Here is a 22,859-nt window from a genome sequence, read left to right on the forward strand (position 1 = left end):
AAAATCCAGGAATGGTCAAGGAATAGTCACGTTTTTCATCGTTCATAAAGGAAGTGGGGAAACTGATTTTTCATCCCATACATACACTTCCCCGGCAGTAAAGCTATTGTGAGGTGTAAATATTAGTTCAGTTTCTGAAGAAAACAGAAATTGTAGAAACCAAAAATTGCAGGAGTTAAAAAAAAAAACCCTCTGTAATACAAATGTGTGTGCTTACATGCAAACGCACACAGAGAGAGTTCTGCCAGTTTTTCCTGCCAACAAAAATATTATTGATGTTTTCCAACCGCTAGCCAATAAAACTCACAATTCGTTTACACCAAGGCTGCTATAGACCAGGAAAGATAAGCAGCATCATTAATTTGAAGCATAAACTTTAATGCATTTTTAGCAGCATTTTTTCCTAGAATGAAATCTGTTTGCAATCAACACCATCAAAAAAGGAATATCACATACATATGCAGTAGAAATATTCTCAAAAACAACTATCAACATTGTCAGTCACATTATTTGTACCAATTACTATAAAATGATCATGTGAAAACTCTACACTAACAAGCAACACTTGCACATGATGAATAGGTGCCACAAAGCAGAAGGTGAAAAAAAGCAATCCCCTGTGAGAGTTTCATTCACCACCTCTAAACACAGTTATATGCAACCAGTTCTTTGGTATGAATCCATCCCAAAGGTAGATTTCAACCATGCAAAAGGGTGATCAAGTACAATGCAGAACACTGCACCTGCAACAATGACAACTGTGTCCTGCAAACATTACTGGGGCATGCTCACAAACGTAGGTGGGCACCCAACAAGCATTTACTCGTGGATTGTGTAGAGCAGGATCTCCCAAACTTGGGTCTCCAGCTGTTCTTGGACTACAATTCCCATCATCCCTGACCACTGGTCCTGCTAGCCAGGGATGATGGGAGTTGTAGTCCAAAAAACAGCTAGAGCTCCAAGTTTGGGAAACCCTGGTCTAGAGGATCAGAACCAGACAAACACCACTTTAGACCAGCAGCAGCCACTATGCTAAAGTGAAAGGGTCACGTCTTGCTTGCTCTGTTTTTTGTAATCTCCCTTTGGCATGTACTGCTGAGGAGCAGCAAGCAGAACACACACACACCCCTGTAACAAGGGTGAAGATAAGGAAGCGATACACCATACTGACCACAGAGCTGAAAAAGTTGAAGTGTGCAAATATATTGATTCTATGACAACATATACATCAGTGCTTTGTAACCAATCAGCATGTAAGACAATTTACCCTCCTGATGGCTTGATGTAAGCAAAATGTATAAAAAATATATCCCGGGCACCCATAAGGTGTGCAGTCTTTGGAATCCATTCCCTGTACCTTCTTTCTGCAGTCTGAATAAATTGAAGCTTTTCCACGCTGGTGTGATTATTGGCTCGGGTCACCCCAGCATTGGACTCTTAACCGTAACAGTTGCAATTGCTGGAACACCTTGTCCCTCTTCCCAAGGACAAAGGAGCAATCTGTTGGAGGTGGTAGAAGGCTCTGTTGCATGATAAAGGCTTCAGGTTTCCCTGCCAGCTGGAAAATAACTCCAGTTCAGTCCCATAATTCCCAGTGAAAGAGGTCACTCTTTTTCCAGGGAGCAGACAAGCCTGAGAACTCTCCTCTGTGCAACCTGCTACCACAATCCTTTTCCCCAAGGTAGAGCTTTCCTTCCTTGGGGAGGAAATAGACGATAGCAGGTGGTAGAAGCATGGGTGTGTTCAGAATGAAGAAAAGGGTCCATTCATGGTAGCCTATGATTGCCTCAAATTTGCTGTTCTCAGCTGAGGCAGAGGTGTTTACCTCACCCTTGGATTCCTGCACTGTTTATTTGATTTATCAGTTGTTCCCCATGAGGCATCCCGAAGAAGTTTCCAATGTAATAAAAACATACATAATGCTGTTTCATGCATAAAAATAGTTAAAACAATTGCACACTGGATAAAGAACATTTTAAACAATTATATATAAAAGCAGTTTGAAACACCAATAGCACATACGCAAAATCAATTCAAAGCCAACAAAGATACCAACTGGGATAAAGATCTCTATTTAGAGAACTCATTGAAAGATGAACGTCTTTAGCGACTGTCAAAAAGACAATAAAGAAGAGTGTACATTTTATACTACCGAGTACTGCTTTCTGATTTCCACTGTATACATGAGTTTTGCCATTATGAGATGTATCATATTTCTATTTTAATTACAGTAATTATTTCTAAATGTGCACAGCTACATATAAATTAGCACATGCCGGTTGTACTCAGATCTGTACTCTCTTTGTGGTAGAGATTCTGCTTTAGTCTGAGGTCCATTCTCTCCCATTCCATTCTGCTGTATGCATTTCTGTGCATTTTTCTTATATAATAGGTTTGCTATATTTCAAAAAAATCCAGACAAGTTGTTCAGCTTTTTTTTTTTAGTTTTGCCCAAACTTGTTGAGCTTTTTCTGCAGTAAGCTTTTTAGCTCTTTTTAAGGAAATTCACCAAAATCTAGACTTCCGACATCGGTTGCCATACATCCAGTGTTTCCTGAACATTTCAGCAACTTCCACCCAGACGCTGCTTCCAGATGTATGGCAACCCTATTATATAAGATATGCACTTTCCAATGCATTCATGGGTAAAATATACAATCGGTGTGAACCTTCTGTATAAAATGTGTACCTCTGAGCATGCTTTTCGCACACAGAAAACGCACGGCAATATGTGTATTCTGACTGGAAGTTGTCTTCTGATCCACAAGGAAGTTTTGGGATGCTGGATCAGGCCACTGTGAAAAGCAGACAAAATGAGTTCCTCCCCCACCACTAGCAAGTGGTAGGTCAGAACAGATTAATAGGAAGCTGCATTATAGTGAGTCTAACTATTAGTCCATCCAGCTCAGTATTTTCTCCGCTGACTTGGCAGTGGCTCTTCAAGGTTTCAAGAGAGGGGCATTCCCAGCCCTACCTGCAGATACTGGGGTTCGAACCTCAGACCTTCTGCATGCAAAGCAGATGCTCTACCACTGAGTTAGGGCCCCTCCCAAAACAGCTCTCTGTCAAAACCCCTGGAGGAGAAAGCAAGCAGTTGCCCATCTCTACGTGGGAGCTCTTGTTTCTGGTGTTGGCATACAGATGTAGGGGATTTGTGTAAGGCTGCACAGCCTATTGTCAAGGAATGTGCTTATATTGCTAATGGCTGAAGACATATGCTGAGGTTTAACAGCTTTTTGATGCGCTTTTCTCTGAATATTGCCAGAAGATGTAATTTTCGATTTTGGAGTTTGTAACCTTTTATTACGGCTGCTGGAGAAGGTAGCAGTCAAACTGCATCCCCGAATTTTACTCACGATTGCACTTGAAATATTGCTGAATATACTTCAGTTGCTTATTTGAGTCTGCACAGAGAGAACCAACAACCATTATCTGATAAAGTGAGTTTATTGCAATAGCATGAGAAACATTTGTTATAAAGAAATGCTTTATTTGGCCCTGCATTTTTCAAGCACTGATATACTAATCCCACCGAGTGGTTTCATTTCAGGGTTGCTGTTGTTTCAGTTTTGTATTACTTGTCAAAAACAACTTCACTGGTGACCAGTATACTACTGAATACAATTCAAATAACAGTAGGACTGATGAAGTCCTTTGCAGTAGGACTGATGAAGAATCCTGGCATGAAAATGCAAAAAGGAACAGAATTTGTCCCATGTCTGGAATATAAATCAACTGAGCAAATATGACTGGTATTTGCTGTTGTTGTCACTTTCAGTGTGCAAACAATATGTGATTGAGTACATTTTTCCCAAATTGCATTGTGCTTCATTTGGACTGAGATGAATGGGGTATAATAATGTCATGATGACATAATTACATAATTTACTCATGTAATTTCTACACAGTCAACTGTGAGATGAATAACATAGGTTTTGGTGGAAGGTGAACAGAAGCAGAACAGAACCAGTGCTACATGCAACTAATACAGGGTACAATGGAGAACGATGCCTTTTTACATTCTTCTGTCATGGAATGGATGGAAGGAGAGGAGTGGTGGTAGACAAGGGAGCAAGGGAACCCCCAAGGGAACCCGAAGGGCAAGAAGGTTCAGAGCTAGGAAAATGGTGGTGGGATGATGATGCATGGTCAGAGGGAGAAGAAGGAGCAGACTCGGAGGAGGTGATGTTGGAAGCTGAAGAGGGAAGAAGGTTTAGTGAGCAGAAAGAGGCTGTGGCAGAAAGAAGTCCAGACAAGCGGGGGGCGGGGCAGGAGACAGAGATGAGGCAGGCTGCTGAAGAAGCCAGAGAGTCTCCCTCTCCTGCTGTGACCAGCTCCCCTGCCTGCTGGTCTACTAGAACACACAGAGAATTGAAGAGGGTGGAGCAAAGACAGACAAGACAAAGGAACCTCAGATTGCTTGGGAAGGCCAGTAGGGGAAACCTGTGGTTGAAAACTGGCAGATAAAAAATCCGAGATGCTGAGGTTCCAGGAACAGAAGCCAGTGCTGCTGACAGAATTTGCAGAACCCGCAAGCATATGTGAACTAATGTTAGGCCTTTGGTTTCCAGACTGCATAGAACAGTGATGGCCAAACTTAGCCCTCCAGCTGTTTTGGGACTACAATTCCCATCATCCCTGACCACTGGTCCTGTTAGCTAGAGATGATGGGAGTTGTAGTCCCAAAACAGCTGGAGGGCCAAGTTTGGCCATCACTGGCATAGAAGAACTGACATTACGTTACAGGGACAGGAGGCAGTGTAAAGAAGAGTTTGGATTTGATATCCTGCTTTATCACTACCCTAAGGAGTCTCAAAGCGGCTAACATTCTCCTTTCCCTTCCTCCCCCACAACAAACACCCTGTGAGGTGAGTGGTGCTGAGAGAACTCAGAGAAGTGTGGCTAGCCCAAGGTCACCCAGCAGCTGCATGTGGAGGAGCAGAGACGCGAACCTGGTTCCCCAGATTACGAGACTACCGCTCTTAACCACTACACCACACTGGCTCTAAAAATACAAATCAGATTTCAAGAAATTAGAACAAAAGGCACCAAACAACCAAAAAAACCAAACAGACATCAATCCTCCATTTCTTCTTCTTTCTAAACAGGCAAGACTTTCTGCAGCAGGAGTTTCTAATCTCTTGGGTCCCTTGAGCACATTTTAAGAAAGTGCTGTTTGTGTCAGTCACAAAATGGCCAGTGTATGTGTGTGTTGCTGAATACAAAATGGATGCCTCTTCAAAAAGAACAAAAAAGAGACAGGACCACAAAATGGTTTAGGCATCCCCACCCCACCCCCTTCAAAGGGCACCCATATCAGCCATTGCCATAACTGGTCCCAGGGAGAAGTTCAAAGAACTTCTCCTCTGTTCAGAATGGAAGGGTGGGTGTTCAATTCCAGCATCCAATGAAATGTGGGCCTGTTTAAGGGGGCATGTTCAATGTTGGAGAAGCCAAGCTGTGAAGAGAGGAATGTGTCAGGAGTTCAGCCTACACTCGAGTAGGACCCTGGCAGAGACACATGCCCGATTGGCATGTTCCCTCCCTCCTGGTCGATCGTTCGGGAGCTTCATAAGCTTTCTTCTGCCCGAACATCACAGCGACTGATGCCAACCGACACCAGCACACTTAGGGATCCGCAGAGTTTGCGCAGTTGCGTAACAGACCTCAGCAACTCAGCATTTTGGCTAATCTACTTTATTTACATATAAACACACACAGAGCACTGCAACATGGCTCCCTCTCTCTCTAGCATCAGACAGCAAAGAGAAAAGAACAAAGGACAATAGTCCTACTTCACGGAACACAGTAACACAAACATCCTGTCTCTGTCACTTCCCACTCTGCGGAGTCAAAACATATACCGTCATGTGAAAGACAAAAATCCCATGGCTGCAACCATGATGCAGGAATTCTAACAGAATGGAGCAGGAAAAGCAATTCATCTCTCATTCACTGCACATTTTTAGAGGTTATTTATTGAGAGCTTTCATGGACACCACAATGGGCATACAGGTAAAGTGGTCACCCTTATTATTTAGGGTAGGGGAATGGGGAAATAGTCAAAGAATAAATTATAATGAGACGATCTGATCTAAGGCTGCTTAGAAATGAGAGCTGCCCATTTCTGCAACCAGTAGGAGGGGTCCCCCACCCAGCATCACCACCCTGCAATTTGCAGCCAAATATAAGCTGGTCTGCTTGTGCCACTCTGTTCTTTAGATCCTTTTGGCAAGAACACACAGGGAATTTTGGCCGTGCCTGATCTGAATGGCAATAGATTTGCACCAGCTGCAAAGGCAGGATAGCACTAACTCCCTAAATAGTCAAAAGATGCATTTGAGAAGAAACTGGCTGCCATGAGAAATGACAACATCAGAGATCTATCCAACACCATCTTAGCCAGCTTGGAAGTGGCATTAAATAGATATGGGAATTTGATGGCAGGAAGACATGAAGACAACAGCTCTTCTCCCAGATGGGATAAAATGCTGGGGAGGGGGTTCCTCTATCCTTGGAAAACTCAAATGCATTTATTTTTATTTTATTTTAAAAAAAAACAACTAGAGGTGAAGAGCTATAAAATGATATGCACTGTGTGGCTTTAGTAAAATAAAAATGACAGACATGTAATGAGTGGTGGGTATGGGGGCAAGGGTAAAGGTGATGAATTCAGGAGGAAGAATCTCTCTATTTGCAGTTCTTATGAGCACTGACAGTGCTTGAACAAACACTACATACCCTGCAATATTTCATAGATGAAAACTGGGGCACCTTTGTTAACATCACTATTCTCATACGGAAGATCATTTCCCAAGTCTCAGACCACCCACACATACACAGACAGCCTATTACACATTCCAGAAAGCTCTAAGCTGTCTGTTTTCTGCTGTGTTCATTTTCTCTGCAAATCCCTGACCCCTACTGATTTCAAAAGCCAAGACAGAATTTGTTCCTGGGGTTAAAACATGTAATTATCTGATAAAGTGTGATCAAAGTTCAAAATATACCCAAGCAACTGCCTGGTGCTTTCGTTCTCAGGCTCACACCTCTGCCTGCACATGCATGTGCACTATTGAATTGACCTTCCAACCAGAAATGCAGCCCTGAAGCCAGATAACTCACACACAGCATGGTACCAAAAATGTAGCAAGGCATCCACCCAAGAAGCCAAAAATTAGGTCAAATTGAAAAAGGGAACAAGAAACAGGGATCTGTCCTGGTTAATAGGGATAATTGGAGTATCAGATGCATTTGCTTCCCTAAAGGTAAAGGGACCCCTGACAGTTAAGTCCAGTTACGAACGACTCTGGGGTTGTGGTGCTCATCTCGCTTTATAGGCCGAAGGAGCCGGCGTTTGTCCGCTCTGCAGACAGTTTTTCCGAGTCATGTGGCCAGCATGACTAAGCCGCTTCTGGCGCAATGGAACACCAACACCAGAGCAGCACAAGGAAACACTGTTTACCATCCCACCGGAGCAGTACCTATTAACCTACTTGCATATTTTGGGGTGCTTTCAAACTGCTAGATTGGCAGGAGCTGGGACTGAGCAACAGGAGCTCACCCCATCATGGGGATTCAAACTGCCAACCTTTTGATCGGCAAGCCCAAGGCTCAGTGGTTTAGACCACAGAGCCACCTGCGTCCCATATGCTTCCCTAAAGCCATGCCCATATTGGTCTAGCAAGACAGGAACAGTAAAAGGTTATGCAAATATGTTTGGTTTTTTTAATTTGGTTTCTGGAATTTGGCTGGGTTCCCTACCACGTTGAGGCTATTTTATGGTGAATATATAAACATGCACCATTTTTTTTAAAAAAGGGAACAGTATACTGCATGGTTTCTCATCACCTAAAGCAGGTGTGGAGAACCTTTAACCTTCCAGATGTTGCTAAACTACAATTATAATCATCCCTGGCCATTGGCCATGCTTGGTACATCTGGAGGGCCAAAGGTTTTCTGAACCACATCAAAAGCTATAGACAGAAAAAGTCTACTTGCCTTATGTGCAGCTCCAATGCTACCCTCAGGGCAGAAGGGCAAAGGAAAGAACTTGTTCCACACAAAGCAAATGTGCAAGAACAGTTTCTCTTTTCCCATGAAACACATAATTTTAAATAGGCAGATTTCAGCATGAAATGTGATATGGTTCTCAAAACATGCTACTGGCCATTGGTGGCTACCCTCAGCCTCCACAGCCATAGGCTGTATGCTTCTGAATACCAGTTGCTGGAACCGCAGGAGGACTTGGGTCCTGCTTGTGGGTTTCCCACAGGCCACTGGTTGACCACTGTGAAAATGTGGTGGGATGATGCTAGACTAGATGGGCCACTGGCCTGATCCAGCAGGCTCTCCTTACATTCTTATGCAACCTCAGGAGTACAACATTCACACCAGTGACATTACCATATGAAAACTTGACTCATTCATTTGTGACCATCAAAGTAAGTACTTCAGTCCCATTGGATAATAAGGCTTTATACAGATCTGCAACCCACCTTATAAATATAATAATGATGATGATGATAATGCAGATACCTGAGTTATGCACATATAGCTAAATTTACTGCTATCCTAGATTCCTCAAGTTACTTTGCTTTGCTCACTGCCTCCTTCCCTAGGGAGCAGAATGGTTTCCAGCACTGTCCTTTGAAGACTCAATCAACAGCTTCATTGCCTCCCCACTTGAAATCAAAGCATTAAAGCATTCGTCTTCACTTTTAAAATTAGACTTGAAAACAAAACGGAAAACTTGCAAGCCTATAGCTCTGCAGGACACATATTCCACAGGCAAAGGGTCCCCGATTTATTCCATACCATTTTCAGTAAAGAGGATCCCAGGTAGCAGAGTGAGGGAAGACTCTTCCTCGAAACCTCAGAGTGCTGTTGCTGTTCAGAATAATCAGTAATGGGTTAGATCTGTCTCCCTGACTTGCTGCCTGCCATAAATTGTTGAACCACAACTCCAATAATCTCTGACCATTGGCCATGCTGGCTGGGGTTGATGAGAGTTGAAGTCCAACAAGGTGTGGACTTCCCAGTTAGGGAAGCCTATGCTAGGTGGACCAATGGTCAGGTAGAGCAGCTTCCTATGTTCACAATGCACTTTCAAATAGCATCCCTCTTTGCCGTATTCAGTAGCTGGAACTACTGGAGTCAAAGCCTAACCTTGCATCTCAGGTGCACCGAGTTCCGCCCCACATTGTCAGTGCCCGATGTGTGTGTGTGACGTCACGCAGTGTGGCACACACATGACATCACACAGCACCACAGGGTGCGATGGTAACCATCATGCCCTCCAAAAGGCCCATGTTTTGGAGGTTGCAACAGGCCCCATTGGGCCTCAACACACCATATAATGTTATACACACACCTTTTGGAGGGCGCAACAGGCCCTGTCAGACCCTCCCACAGCTGCGATGAGCCCTATTAAAACTTGGTGCACCATGTGACATCATGCATGTGGCGCAATGGGTCAACTAGCTGGGCACCCACAGAAAAAAAAATGTGGGTGCCTCGGTACCCAGGGCCCCCCAGAGTTGGCACCTATGTTGCATCTTTCCCTATTATATTTTCCCTAAGACGTGGAAGAAAAATATCATCGGCCCAAGTCCACTAGCACTTAGCTTGCTTGCGTCACACAAACCTAAAATACACAAACATTCCAGATTAGCTGTCTCTGTGTGTGTGTGTACACACACACACACACACACACACACACAAATAAAGACACATACATACTGCAAACAAAACTAGGTTGTCCTGTAGAAAGACCTTCTCCAGCATTGTAAGCTTGCCCTTATTTTTGTTTGTTTGTTTGTTTAAAGGATTTATTTGAAGCAATTCTAAAGTGTAATGAAGTTGCTGGGGGGAAAGACAGGGACATCTCGAAGCAGTGCCTGCAAAGGGGAAAATATCTTTAGATTTATATGCAGCTGGAGGTGCGTGGGAGGTGGCAGAGAGCCTGCCGAGGTTGCAAATATCATCACCCCAGTTATTCATCACTTTAAACGATGTTTGCTTTAAGCGGAAAAGGAGACTATACATTCTCTACCAGCATTTTTTGAAGGGAGAAGGAACAGTATTATAATAAAGATGATTTTTCCAACAGTAAAACTAATGAACACGGCACAATTCTCTTTGCACAAAAAGGTAAATGTTCAAAACAATTAAGTTTAGTCATACTGGCCACATGACCCAGAAAGCTGTCAGTGGACAAATGCCGGCCTCCTCGGCCTGGAAGCAAAATGAGCACCACAAACCCATAGTCGCCTTTGACTGGACTTCACCATCCAGGGGTCCTTTACCTTACCTAACTTACAGCAGTAGTAGAAAAAAGAAACTGACATTGCAACATTTAAAAAAGAAAAACTGAATCTGGATGTTTTCAGCTTGAATGTGCTTTCCTGAAGTTTGTAGAACAATATGATGCTTTGCTTTCCACTGTTCTCATCAATACTTCCCATTTCACCTGTGGTGAAAGTGTTTTACACAGAGAAAATTAACCCAGAGGACATTACAATATTTGTACTTAGCCCAAAAGATTTTGGCCTGAAGTCCAAAACACTGTTATTTATGAACAAGTCTCACTGGAATGGGAGGAGGGAGTAAATCAATGGCGCTTACTCATGAATCAATTTATTTTAGATTCATTGAATTAGAAATATACCAGATAATTGTACACTGTGTAGGATTTCCAGTGCGGAAGTTCTATGTCCAGCAGTTTAATCACTGATTAAATGAAATTTTGACAGAATTTGGAATTCAACACCTGGTTTAGAGCTACAAAATGGTCATCTGTCCTGGCATGCTACAACTCAGTACCCAAGATGCAAGAGAGATGCTTTCCCCACAACTGCTTGTCACCACCTGGGGAAGCAGGAAAGGGATTTTAATCAAAGCTGGGGGGCCCTAATAATCTCTTCTAGGAGATATTTCAAGCTCTCCCTCCCCGGGAAACCCTCCTATCCAAGCGCTGGAAGGTTGACTGTGCATCTGATGAGAATGAGTTTCAACTGCACGTCTGATTATTATTAGGATGGTAGCTCAGTAGTAGAGCATCTACCACTGATACTGTAGTCCTGAGTTCAATCCCTGTTGTCTCCAGGCAGGGCTGAGAAGATCCTGCCTAACTCTGGAGAGCCACTAACAGTTAGAGTTGACAGAACTGAGCTAGATGAACCAATGATCAGTATACAGCAGCTTCCTACAATATGTTCCTATGGATATGAAAAAGACTGTACCATCAAGGGTACAGTCACACACATTCAATATGCTACCCTGGGTTGTTCAGCTGTATATAGACCCTACGATTGTACATATGTGAATTCGTGCTGGGACATTTCAGAGAGAGACTAGTCATGTGTGAAAGTACGTGGTACCTCAGCTTACAGATGCTTCAGGTTACAAACACTTCAGGTTACAGACTTCGCTAACCCAGAAATAGTACCTCAGGTTAAGAACTTTGCTTCAGGATGAGAACAGAAATCGTGCAGCGGCAGCGGGAGGCCCCATTAGCTAAAGTGGTACCTCAGGTTAAGAACCGTTTCAGGTTAAGAACGGACCTCCAGAACGAATTAGCTAAAGTGGTATCTCAGGTTAAGAACCGTTTCAGGTTAAGAATGGACCTCCAGAACGAATTAAGTTCTTAACCCGAGGTACCACTGTACTACTACTACTACTACTACTACTACTACTACTACTACTACTACTAATTTATTATTTGTACAATGCCCATCTGGCTGGGTTTCCCCAGCCACTCTGGGCAGCTTCCAACAAAGACCAAAAATACACTAAAATGTCACACATTAAAAACTTCCCTGAACTTCAGATATCCTCTGAATGTCATGTAGTTGTTTATCTCTTTGACATCTGATGGGAGGGCATTCCACAGGGTGGGCGCCACTACCGAGAACGACCTCTGCCTGGTTCCCTGTAGCTTTGCTTCTCGCAATGAGGGAACTGCCAGAAGGCCCTCGGAGCTGGACCTCAGGCTGAACGATGGGTGTGGAGCCTTGCCCCTCTTGGCCGGTTAAAAACTAGCAGGGAGGGGACAGCTGGGAGTGCTGAGAGAGGAAGTCATCCCTGCCTGCTTGGAGGAGGGAGTGGTAAAACCACTCCTCAATAAAACCTTCCTTGATTCAGAGGATCAAAGTAACTACCAGCCACATTTTACATGGCAGCTGGAGGAATGCATTTTTCATTAGTATCACTGGAACTCTGCGATGTTGTCCACATGAGTTGTTTATTAGGCTCCCTCACAGATATTATTCTGGAGAGGATACTCTTGCTCTGATGTCGTTATGCTTTGGGGTCTTGATTCTTGCTGGTTCCATTAGTCCTGTGCTTATACAATTGATTGATTGATTTAGCTAGATTAGAACTTTTTTAAAATGTTTGTTGTAATTAGTAATTTATGTGGGTTCCATTTGGAGAACATTTGTTGAAAAGCAGCATAATAGTTTGATACAAAATTTTCTAGCAAGTAAACGTATTGTGAGGTTCAGTTCTGGCAAGTTATTTCCTCACAGCACTTTCTGGATAAGAGATTTCAAATGCACATCACATATACACACAAACTGTGCATTTAAGCAGCTATAAACGGAAAGGACCATTTATTTGTTGGTTTGGCAACATCCTCCTATATTGATCATATATCTTTCCCATCTTTAAGCCGGTCTTTGAAGGACTATTTGTATCTTGATTCAATCGTTCTCTCCTTGTATGGATTAAATGTACCAACAAAAGAAAAGAAACTGCCTTCTCCTTGGTAGATTTAACTAATAAAGTTAGGAAACCTTTGATATGAATGTTTGGGGGATGAGATGAGCTAATTTAAGGCTTTCTAAACACAGTCCAGGCCTTCCGAGGTTACAGATTAATTCCCTCCATGGATAAGGATATGTTAAATCCCAGTCTAATATCCAATCTGTGATAAATTCCATGGCATCGTCCTTACTTACAAGTGAATTTGCCTTATTAAAAAAGTAATGAGCTATTAATTAACTGCACTCATACAAAGCTGTTTAATTCCCAATCCAATTAACAGCAATCTGTTGAAGGAGTCTAATGATTATTTTAAATTTGCTAAGAGAAACATCTTTGTGCCTTTCTTAATAAGTTATTTATATAATGGCTCACACTGCAACCTGCCTGAATTTTAACTTGGCCACATATAGATTGCACCATACCTTCCATTGTGTATCATATTATTATCATCAGTTAATCATTTTGATCCAAAGCCATACTGTAAACATATAAATGCCAGAGTTTAATAAGCCCCTTTCCCTTTTCTTTTTGCTGTGTGCATGCATGCACAAAATTAGAAATACATTCAAAACCACTGCTATGATAGACAATATTTTCCAAGTAATTATGAGAAATTTTTCCCCATTTACATTCAGTGTTAGGTGGCAAAACTGTATGCTACAAAATGCATTGGGTTGAAGCTGCAACTGGCATCCCTGCATGTAGTCACCACCAGCACCCACCATAATTTTTTTATTATTATTATTATTAAATGCATAAAGCACCTGAGAATGCACACATCACTGGGAGTAGAGAAACTTGCAGTGACAATCATGCCATGTCATGTATTGAGTTGTACACATTGCGAGGGATGCGGAGAGCTAAGCATAGGCATGCAATATATTTGAAGCCTTGTGTCTTCTTTAAGACCACAAAAGAGAACGTTTGTTTTGTTTAAACTAAGTTTAACTTTTCAGTTTCCTATTTCAGTACATACGTGCATTCACACAGAGACTTCCAAGTTGCACATCTCATGCAGCACAGCTGTAATCTGAATCCTTCTCAGGGCAGAATATATTTTGAACCCTGAGGTGCAAGACATGACATCCCACACCATTTCACGTACAGAAGACACTCAGATGGGTGGCAGAGTCTTGCTTAGGGCACCCGATGCAGGCTACAGCATCTTCTGCCTGAGATGGCCACTTCCTATTGCTGCACTGGATGAAACAAGCCACAGTCTGGTTTGTTACATCATCCAAACCTGGGACTGTAGTTTTTTTCTCTCCCAAACAAACCTACAGTGGTAGCCAAGGTCTGTTCCTGGCTTATGACATGACAAGTCTGACCATGGCCTGTTTCATTTAATCATAATCTGCAAGTGCTCTTGACAATTCAGCACACCTTTGGTATCTTAACAATTTAACTAATTAGAGGGTGAGTTTACCTTCTGCACTGAATGCAGCGATGTGATAGGGTAATTTAATATTTGAAAACTGTATTTAAGTTAACCAAATGTTTTGTATGGTGGTGTAGTGTGAACTGTTGAGGAATGGTGGTGAGAAGGGGTGTTTTTACAGCTGTTGATTTATTATATATTTGAAAATAAAAAGTAAGCAAAGATATTGTAGGCAAGTTTTCATTCCATCGCCCCGGTCACTGCCCAAACTCGGTTGGCACAGATGCCCAACAGGGTGGGGGTTACGTCATGAGCATGCTATTCGTTCACAATAAGCCATTTTATTTTAAGAGGTGGTTTAATGTATGACATGTGAATCAGACCATCAGCATAAAGGTAAAGTTAAAGGGACCCCTGACCATTAGGTCCAGTAACGGACGACTCTGGGATTGCAGCGCTCATCTCACTTTATTGGCCAAGGGAGTCGGCGTACAGCTTTTGGGTCATGTGGCCAGCATGACTAAGCCACTTCTGGCGAACCAGAGCAGTGCACGGAAACACCGCTTACCTTCCTGCTGGAGCGATACCTATCTACTTGCACTTTGACGTGCTTTCGAACTGCTAGGTTGGCAGGAGCAAGGACCGAGCAACGGGAGCTCACCCCGTCGTGGGGATTCAAACAACCGACCTTCTGACCGGCAAGTCCTAGGCTCTGTGGTTTAACCCACAGTGCCATCCGTGTCCCTTTTGACCATCAGCATACTCTTGCATAAATACCCACAAGTCTGAAAAGGTTTGGAGTTTTAGGAACCATTGGCCACTAACATCACGCATTAAAGAAATGATGGAAACACTCGGGTGAACCAGCCCAAGGTGTCACCTCTTAAAGCTCCAGATGTTGATGGCATGCTCTACCCACGCTTTTGAAGTGGGTGCACTCAATGTGCACCATCCTGACCCCTTTTGTTTTCTGCCCAGCACCGCAAGACACCACTAAATTGACATCCATTATGTTAGTACGTGAGAGCACTACTGTATCTGACCAAAGTCCCATCTAGTCCAATGTTCTGTTACCACAATGGACATCCATAGGTCTGTTGGAAGCCCACATACAAGACATGAACACAATAGACATCTCTTGCTCAAGCTCTCCACTTTAACTAGTATTCAGAGACCTAGTGTCTCCAATACTTTAACTAGTATTCAGAGACCTAGTGTCTCCAGTACTCCAATACTCCAAGTTACATATATCCTCCAAGACGAGCAGCCATTTGCAGCTTTCCGCTTCATAAATATGTCAAATCCACATTTAATGTCTGACCAATCAACGCCTATTGATTGACTCCTGTCACACATACAGAAGGTGTCTATTCCTTTTTTAAACAAAAACTGGAGGCAACACTTCTGCCAAAAATGTCAGCACTGAAATATTTGCAATTTCTTTTGATGGCAACTCCTGCATTTTCCCCTACAAAGTTTTGGAGAAATGTGTTTTCGACTGCATAGCAAGTTTGACCAACTTCAGGGTTTACTAAATTGATGTCTTTTGTTAGTCAAGTATCAACTTTTTAAAAAACAAACTATTTTCCCGTTTCAACAGGGAGGGGGGAAAGCCAGGTCTGAACTTTGCTTCTAAATAAGCAAAAATATAATATCCTGAAGCTGTGTAAGAAAATAAATACTTGACCTTTGCTATAAAAGCAATGGGGCAGTGATTGGGTGGAGGACTCAGCCCTCAAGTGAAACTGAAGATATTGCATTCACTTACGAAGATATTAGACACAATTCAGTAGGCACGTCTTCACTCAAGGACTACTGTGGAAGACCCATTCATTTAAATAGAGCCTGCGCTAGAAAAACTCCCACTGGAATGAGTCCTTGTAACCCTGCCCTCACACACACCCAACAGATTAATGCAAAGACAAATCTCTTTTGATAGATTTTCTAGTTGATCACTGCAGACCTTCAGCATCTCCCAGCAAGGTTCAAAGACGCTACTTCAGCACAGTGTCTGAATTCAGCATCCAGTCTGGGCTGGCTGCTGTTCTCCCTTTTACAAGACATCACAAATACCAAGGACAACTCAGCTTTAAACTGATGGGGAGGGAGGCCTTTCTAGATTTAAGTCTCTTCCTTGCAGTCACTTTATTTTGCAAGGCCCTAATATTCATTTTCATGCTTCATGGTTTCCTTTCTTTAGAGGGGATGCATGCATGTTGCCATTTGTTGATTTACAGTTTGCCTTTGATTGAGGCGTAGGGCACTTCACATTATTTTATTATCTAAAGTGCAAACACCCGACATATTTTCACTGCTGTGCACATATTCTTCTTTGCAAATCAATGTTTCGCAGCTGCCTGGATCACACGAGCCATCCGCTGTTATTGATCTGCTCATATTTTTTTGTTCTATTGACTGTGCCATCTCTGACTCCACAGAGTTCCTTTCATGGCCAATGATGCACTGATTAAATTAGGTTTCTGTGTTTAACAGAAAGGACCTTTATAAACATAAGAGTCAAATCAATAAAGTCAGTGAACCCACACAGCAGTTGAAGTTAAGAAGAGTGTTTATATAATTACTATGAGCTCAAAAAGGGTAACATGCATTATTGCAGTACTTCTTGCAACAGTCCTGCAAGGCAGCCCAGTATCATCCACCTCACTGTACAGTTTCTGAGCAGCAAGCCACACTGAACTTATCCACTTGTCCTGTGCCTAGAAAACATGCCTCTGAGCAGTTTTCTGCTTGTGCTGTCCTTTCTAGGCACAGGTTTGAGTAGTTTTACCACTCCCTCCTGGAAAACCCGCTCTTTAGTGCTAATTTGAACAAATGTCAATCCGTAGAAAACCCAATTGCCGTTTGTTCCAATTCAGCAGTAAACAGTGGGTTTTCCTGGGGGTAAGTGGTAGGGCAAAGAGAAGCATGGAAAGAAGCAAGGCAAAGGCAAAACCACTTGGAGCCGTGCTTTCTAAGCATGGGACAAGGAGAAGTGTGATGAGTCCATACTCTTGACTAGACACATTTAGGATTGTACTGCAAGACAATAATTGTCTTAAGACTATCCACTGAGTCCATGACAGCGTTGAGAGTTTAACAACTTCCAGCTCATCTTCTTAACCACAGACATGAACTCTACAAGAACTCTCAGCCTGAATTCTTAGATCGCCATGGTTCTCCACAAGCACAATAGTTTTATTCCAATGGGATTCCTTTCTGAGTTAAATCTACTGGTGCACACAGAGTGTGAATCATTAAAGCTAACATCCTACCAGATGTCCAAGGCCAATTCCCACATCCATGCAATGAGGCCTTTTGTCTAGTGTTGCCATACACCCGGCAACCCTACATCTGGCAGCCAATGCTGGCTGTACCGCTTTTCCATAAAAGTAGCACAACAACTTTGCTGAAAAAACACAACAACTTTTCTGTCTGGATTTACAGTGGTACCTCTGGTTAAGTACTTAATTCGTTCCAGAAGTCTGTTCTTAACCTGAAACTGTTCTTAACCTGAAGCACCACTTTAGCTAATGGGGCCTCCCGCTGCCGCCATGCGATTTCTGTTCTCATTCTGGAGCAAAGTTCTTAACCCGAGGTACTATTTCTGGGTTAGCGAAGTCTGTAACCTGAAGCATATGTAACCTGAGGTACCACTGTACACTGTTTGAAATATGGTAACCCTACTTTAGTTCCTATTATGGATTGCAGCTCTTGCACCATACAGTATTGACGGGTGGTTTCAAAATGTCCCCCATTGATTTGGAAGCGGTTTGGCAGGTGGCATAAAATAACAAAATCAGAGTCCCAGGTACAGAGAGTGATATGGTTACTTTATAGCAGTTTGCCTTATGGTGAAGTTATATAAAGCAAGTTAGTTGTCCCAGTGGGTAGTCAAGGTGTATTGCAACACTTGGGTGGTGGAGGAGGAGAAACAAACAGTGCATGCACACTGAAAGAACAGGAAAGTGAGGGCAACTGGTTGGATGTGTTGTGTTGTGTTGTGTTGTGTTGTTGGCAATAGATGGCTGACATTCTGCAACTGATCCCGAGGATGGGGAAAGAGTTAGGAGATCATAGGAGGTCAAGCCACACGTCTATCATTTGCATGTCTTCCATAAGAGTGTTCTTGGGCTGGATTTAGTATTACAGTGGTACCTCGGGTTACAGACACTTCAGGTTATAGACGCTTCAGGTTACAGACTCTGCTAACACAGAAATAGTACCTCGGGTTAAGAACTTTACTTCAGGATGAGAACAGAAATCAGGCAGCGGTGGCAGCCGGAGGCCCCATTAGCTAAAGTGGTACCTCAGGTTAAGAACCGTTTCATGTTAAGAACGGACCTCCAGAACGAATTAAGTTCTTAACCCGAGGTACCACTGTTGTTCCACTCTTCACATAATTGGGAACTGGTTTTGTTTTTGCAATGCTGTGTTAACCCTATTGCTTCCTGTTAAAACCTAGAACTATTAAATCAAAGTGTACAGAAGGTGGAAAACAAACGGAAAGTAAAGTTTCTAAAGTGCTATGACAGACTACCATAAATGGCATGCCGACAAGATCCGCACATGCACAAGATATCTTAAGATGTCTCCTTTCCTTTTCTTGGTACTGGATTCTTTTTGTAAAAGCTGCATTGTAAAGCCAAGACTGTGCTGTGCCATTCAGACTGCAACAGCCTGTAATTCCCATGCAATATCTTTACATGAGCAAAAGCTGACTGCTGTTGTCTCATTTTACATTCATCCAACACCAAAAAAGACGCGATATGCTGAGATGATTTTCTACCTAATCAACCCACTTCAAAATGATTTGCCTCCTCAAAGTCCATGCCTTCCTAAACCAATTAACTGGCTGAAAAGGAAAAGAATCTATGACTCATTTCATCACTAGGAAAGGATATATACCAGGTTGAATAGCACACTGCTATATTAATATCAGGGTAGTGTAATTGCAAAGAATTTCTGTAACTGGAAGGTGTTCAGCAAACTGGGCCCCAGTAAATGATTTTTTTTATTATTTAACAGCATTTTTAAACCACTTACTATTTAAAAATCTCTAAATTCTATACAAAAAATACAACACCAAAAGCCCAGCTTCATAAAAAAAAAGAGATACAACATAAAATCCGGTGACACAGTATTCTGAAACTAGATAAAAACAAGAATTCAATAGCAGGAATTTGCAAAACTGGCTCTGAACATTTTAAATGCTGAACTTTTGGGTTAATGATAATCTAACTATTTCAGTTCATCATTACTTGCACACACAGCTCTGTAATATGCATGGATTGTTCTCTACAACCCGCTCAACTACAAGGCAGAAGGAACAAACCATGTTCAGACCAAACGTGTGTTTGCTTGCCTGGATAGAGGACAGAGAAGTACATACGAATCTGTAGAAATTAGCCCACTGGCATTTGTTTCTCTGCTCACTTTTGCTTCTGGCCCCTAGGAAGTTGCCCAAAATCAAATGTGGCCCTTGAGCTGAAAAATATTTTCCTATCCCCGGTCTAGAGAAACATGGAACGGGTTGAAACTTTTCTTTCGAGAAGGAGGGTTTCCATTATGAGCCCCATCTCTGGTGTCTTTGTCAATTTCCATTAATCTTGAACTGCAGGGCACTGTGTTAGGTGCCATTAACACAAGCTGGCCATCAAAACAGACCCACTTTGCAAAGCTTTTTTGATTACTATACAGAAGCACACAGTTAAACTACATATTTAATTCCTATTAGCTTTAAAAGTTTGTATGGGGGACTGTAGCCTGTATACTGTCTCTTTTTAAAGCATCACTTTTTATGATTAATAGCAAACTTATTCAAAACCTAGCCACGTTGCTTACTTAAGTGGCCTTTAAACAATTCACAATCTATTATATATATTTTTAAAAAACAAACAAACTAGAATGGCCCTCTTAAGACCTCCTCAAAGGATTCTGCTCCCTTCACTCTGACTGTATTCAAAGCATAGCCAATTAAGAAACAACAACAACAACAACAACAATAATAATAATAATAATAATAATAATAATAATAATAAATTTTATTTATATCCCACCCTCCCCAGCCGAAGCCGGGCTCAGGGCGGCTAACAACAATCAAATAGTCAAACAATCAAAATAATCCAACATTTTAAAAATATTTCATTATAAAAATTAATTATTAATTAAAATCAAGTTGATGGCAACCATTAAGCAAAATTCTGTGCAGGTTGCCAGAGGAGGGAGTCAGGCTGCGCCCTGACCAAAGGCCTGGTGGAACAACTCTGTCTTGCAGGCCCTGCGGAAAGATGTCAGGTCCCGCAGGGCCCTAGTCTCTTGTGACAGAGCGTTCCACCAGATTGGAGCCGCAGCTGAGAAGGCCCTGGCTCTAGTTGAGGCCAGCCTAACCTCTCTGAGGCCTGGGACCTTCAGGATGTTTTTATTTGCAGACCGTAGGTTTCTCTGTGGGGCATACCAGGAGAGGCGGTTAATAGTTGGGTTAATAGTTGGCTTAATGGTTTAGTGATGCTTCTTAAATTCCCCGCTTCTACATTTTTCAATGGATTCCATATGAGAGGGTCAGGCTTCATCTGAATTTCTGATTTCCAGTAATCCCAAGGTTTAGAGAAGCACACACACAAAAAGGTCATGAGAAAAATCCTAAAGAAGGAGATAGCTGCAAAACAATCCAATAAGAACTTTGGTACCTTGTGGGCGACTATAGGAAAAGGACACTGGACTAGTTGGTCTTTGGTCTCATCCAAGAGGGCTCTTACGTTATTTTTTTTAAAAAAAGCAAAAATGGGGAGGGGAAAACTGAATTCCCAATGAGGACCGAGCATGCTCAGTAGGAATTTAATATTGACTAAGATGCCTGCTTCTTGGGAGAAAAGCAATGACAAGCCTAGATAGCATCTTAAAAAGCAGAGACATCACCTTGCCAACAAAGGTCCATATAGTAAAAGCTATGGCTTTCCCAGTAGCGATGTATGGAAGTGAAAGCTGGACCATAAAGAAGGCTGATCGCCGAAGATTTGATGCTTTGGAAGTATGGTGCTGGAGGAGACTCTTGAGAGTCCCGTAGACTGCAAGAAGATCAAACCTATCCATTCTGAAGGAAATCAGCCCTGAGTGCTCACTGGAAGGACAGATTGTGAAGCTGAGGCTCCAATACTTTGGCCACCTCATGAGAAGAGAAGACTCCCTGGAAAAGACCCAGGTTGGGAAAGATGGAGGGCACAAGGAGAAGGGGACGACAGAGGACGAGATGGTTGGATAGTGTTCTCGAAGCATCCAGCATGAGTTTGACCAAACTGCGGGAGGCAGTGGAAGATGGAAGTGCCTGACGTGCTCTGGTCCATGGGGTCACGAAGAGTTGGACATGACTAAATGACTAAACAAGAAGAAGAAGGTGAGAGAGGTGAAATGGGCGAGAGTGGAATGCAGGAGCTGGAAACTTGAACAGAAGCATTCTATACTGTAACATTTTGTTGCAGACCAAGACTAATACTTGCAAACAGCTGAAGCTGGGGACGTGCTATAAACTCCCCAGAGGCACCTAGCCATCCTTTGTTAGAATATTGGATGAGACAGACCTTAGTATGATTTAGCAAGATACTCCTTATATTTCTAACCCCCCTGAGCTAACAAGGATTAAGAAGACAATGAATTCACTTCACTCCTCAATCATGCTAAGTGGCATCTCTCACATTTTGGCTTTTATCCTCCAGCTGACTTTTATTTGCATCTCAGTGCTTTGCTGCATCCTCAGTCTACATCACGCACAATCACAAAATGCACAGGATTCCCTGCAGTAGTTCTGTAAGTGAATTCCACAGGTCCATTTATCAGCATACAGAATGTCCGCCTTCCACCTAAATAAGGTTTTCAAATGGGAAAGAGAACCAGGACAAGCTTTCAGAATTCATTGAGACTAAAGTGAAAAGCTCAGGATTGCATCCTCCTCCCCTTTCCCTTTCACTCCTGATCAAAAGCGTTTTCTTTCATGTCTATGAAAGTGTTGCTTACAGCGCTAAATCTCTGGAGAAGGAGCTGTTAAATCTGCTCTATGATACAGCGAGGAGAAATGATTCCAGACTTTCACAATAACTTTTATGGGGGAAAATAAGTTCAGTATATATTACACACACACACAGAGAGAGAGAGAGAGAGAGAGAGAGAGAGAGAGAGAGAGCGCACTTGAGGCATGATAACTTCTAGCAGGGATGGGGAACCTGCAGTTCTCTAGATCAGACATGCAGAACCTCTAGCCTGCAGACCACATTTGGCCCTACAGTGGTCCTTATTTGTCCCACAATTTCCTCTTTTCTCCCCTGTAGCTCACCTGCCCCACACCTGATGCCTTATGACGTCAGGGGCAGGGAAGGTAAAGTCTCAGCTGCAAAGGACAATTGGGAACCTCAGAGTGCACTCCCAATTGTTCCCCTGCAAGTGGGACTTGCATTTGTCACCAAACACAAACCCTACTGGGACTGATTCTGCGCAGGAACTCCTGATCCAAGCTCCCAAGTGATCTCGGTCGAAAGCAGGGATTACATTTGGGACTGAAATCAAGCTCCACCTTTAGTAAGAATCTGGGCAATCTCAGATTCAAGATGAGTCTCCAAAGGTAAAACGGAAGAATCTGAGGTGAGAGCTTAACACTGAACAGGCACTCAAGAGTTGTTGTGTGTGTTTTTTCTGTATTCACATTGAATACTCAAACAAGCCCATC

At 42.6% G+C, this 22,859-nt stretch overlaps 1 protein-coding gene across 17 annotated transcripts in view; it reads right to left on the reverse strand.

Moving 5' to 3' along the window:
• The window catches only part of PTPRT (protein tyrosine phosphatase receptor type T), a 568,067-nt gene that overhangs the window by 515,053 nt on the left and 30,155 nt on the right, over nucleotides 1–22,859 (reverse strand). The gene's annotated exons all lie outside the window — the stretch shown is intronic.

This window comes from Podarcis filfolensis, assembly GCF_964270895.1.
Source record: "Podarcis filfolensis genome assembly, chromosome: 6".
Lineage (NCBI taxonomy): Eukaryota > Metazoa > Chordata > Lepidosauria > Squamata > Lacertidae > Podarcis > Podarcis filfolensis.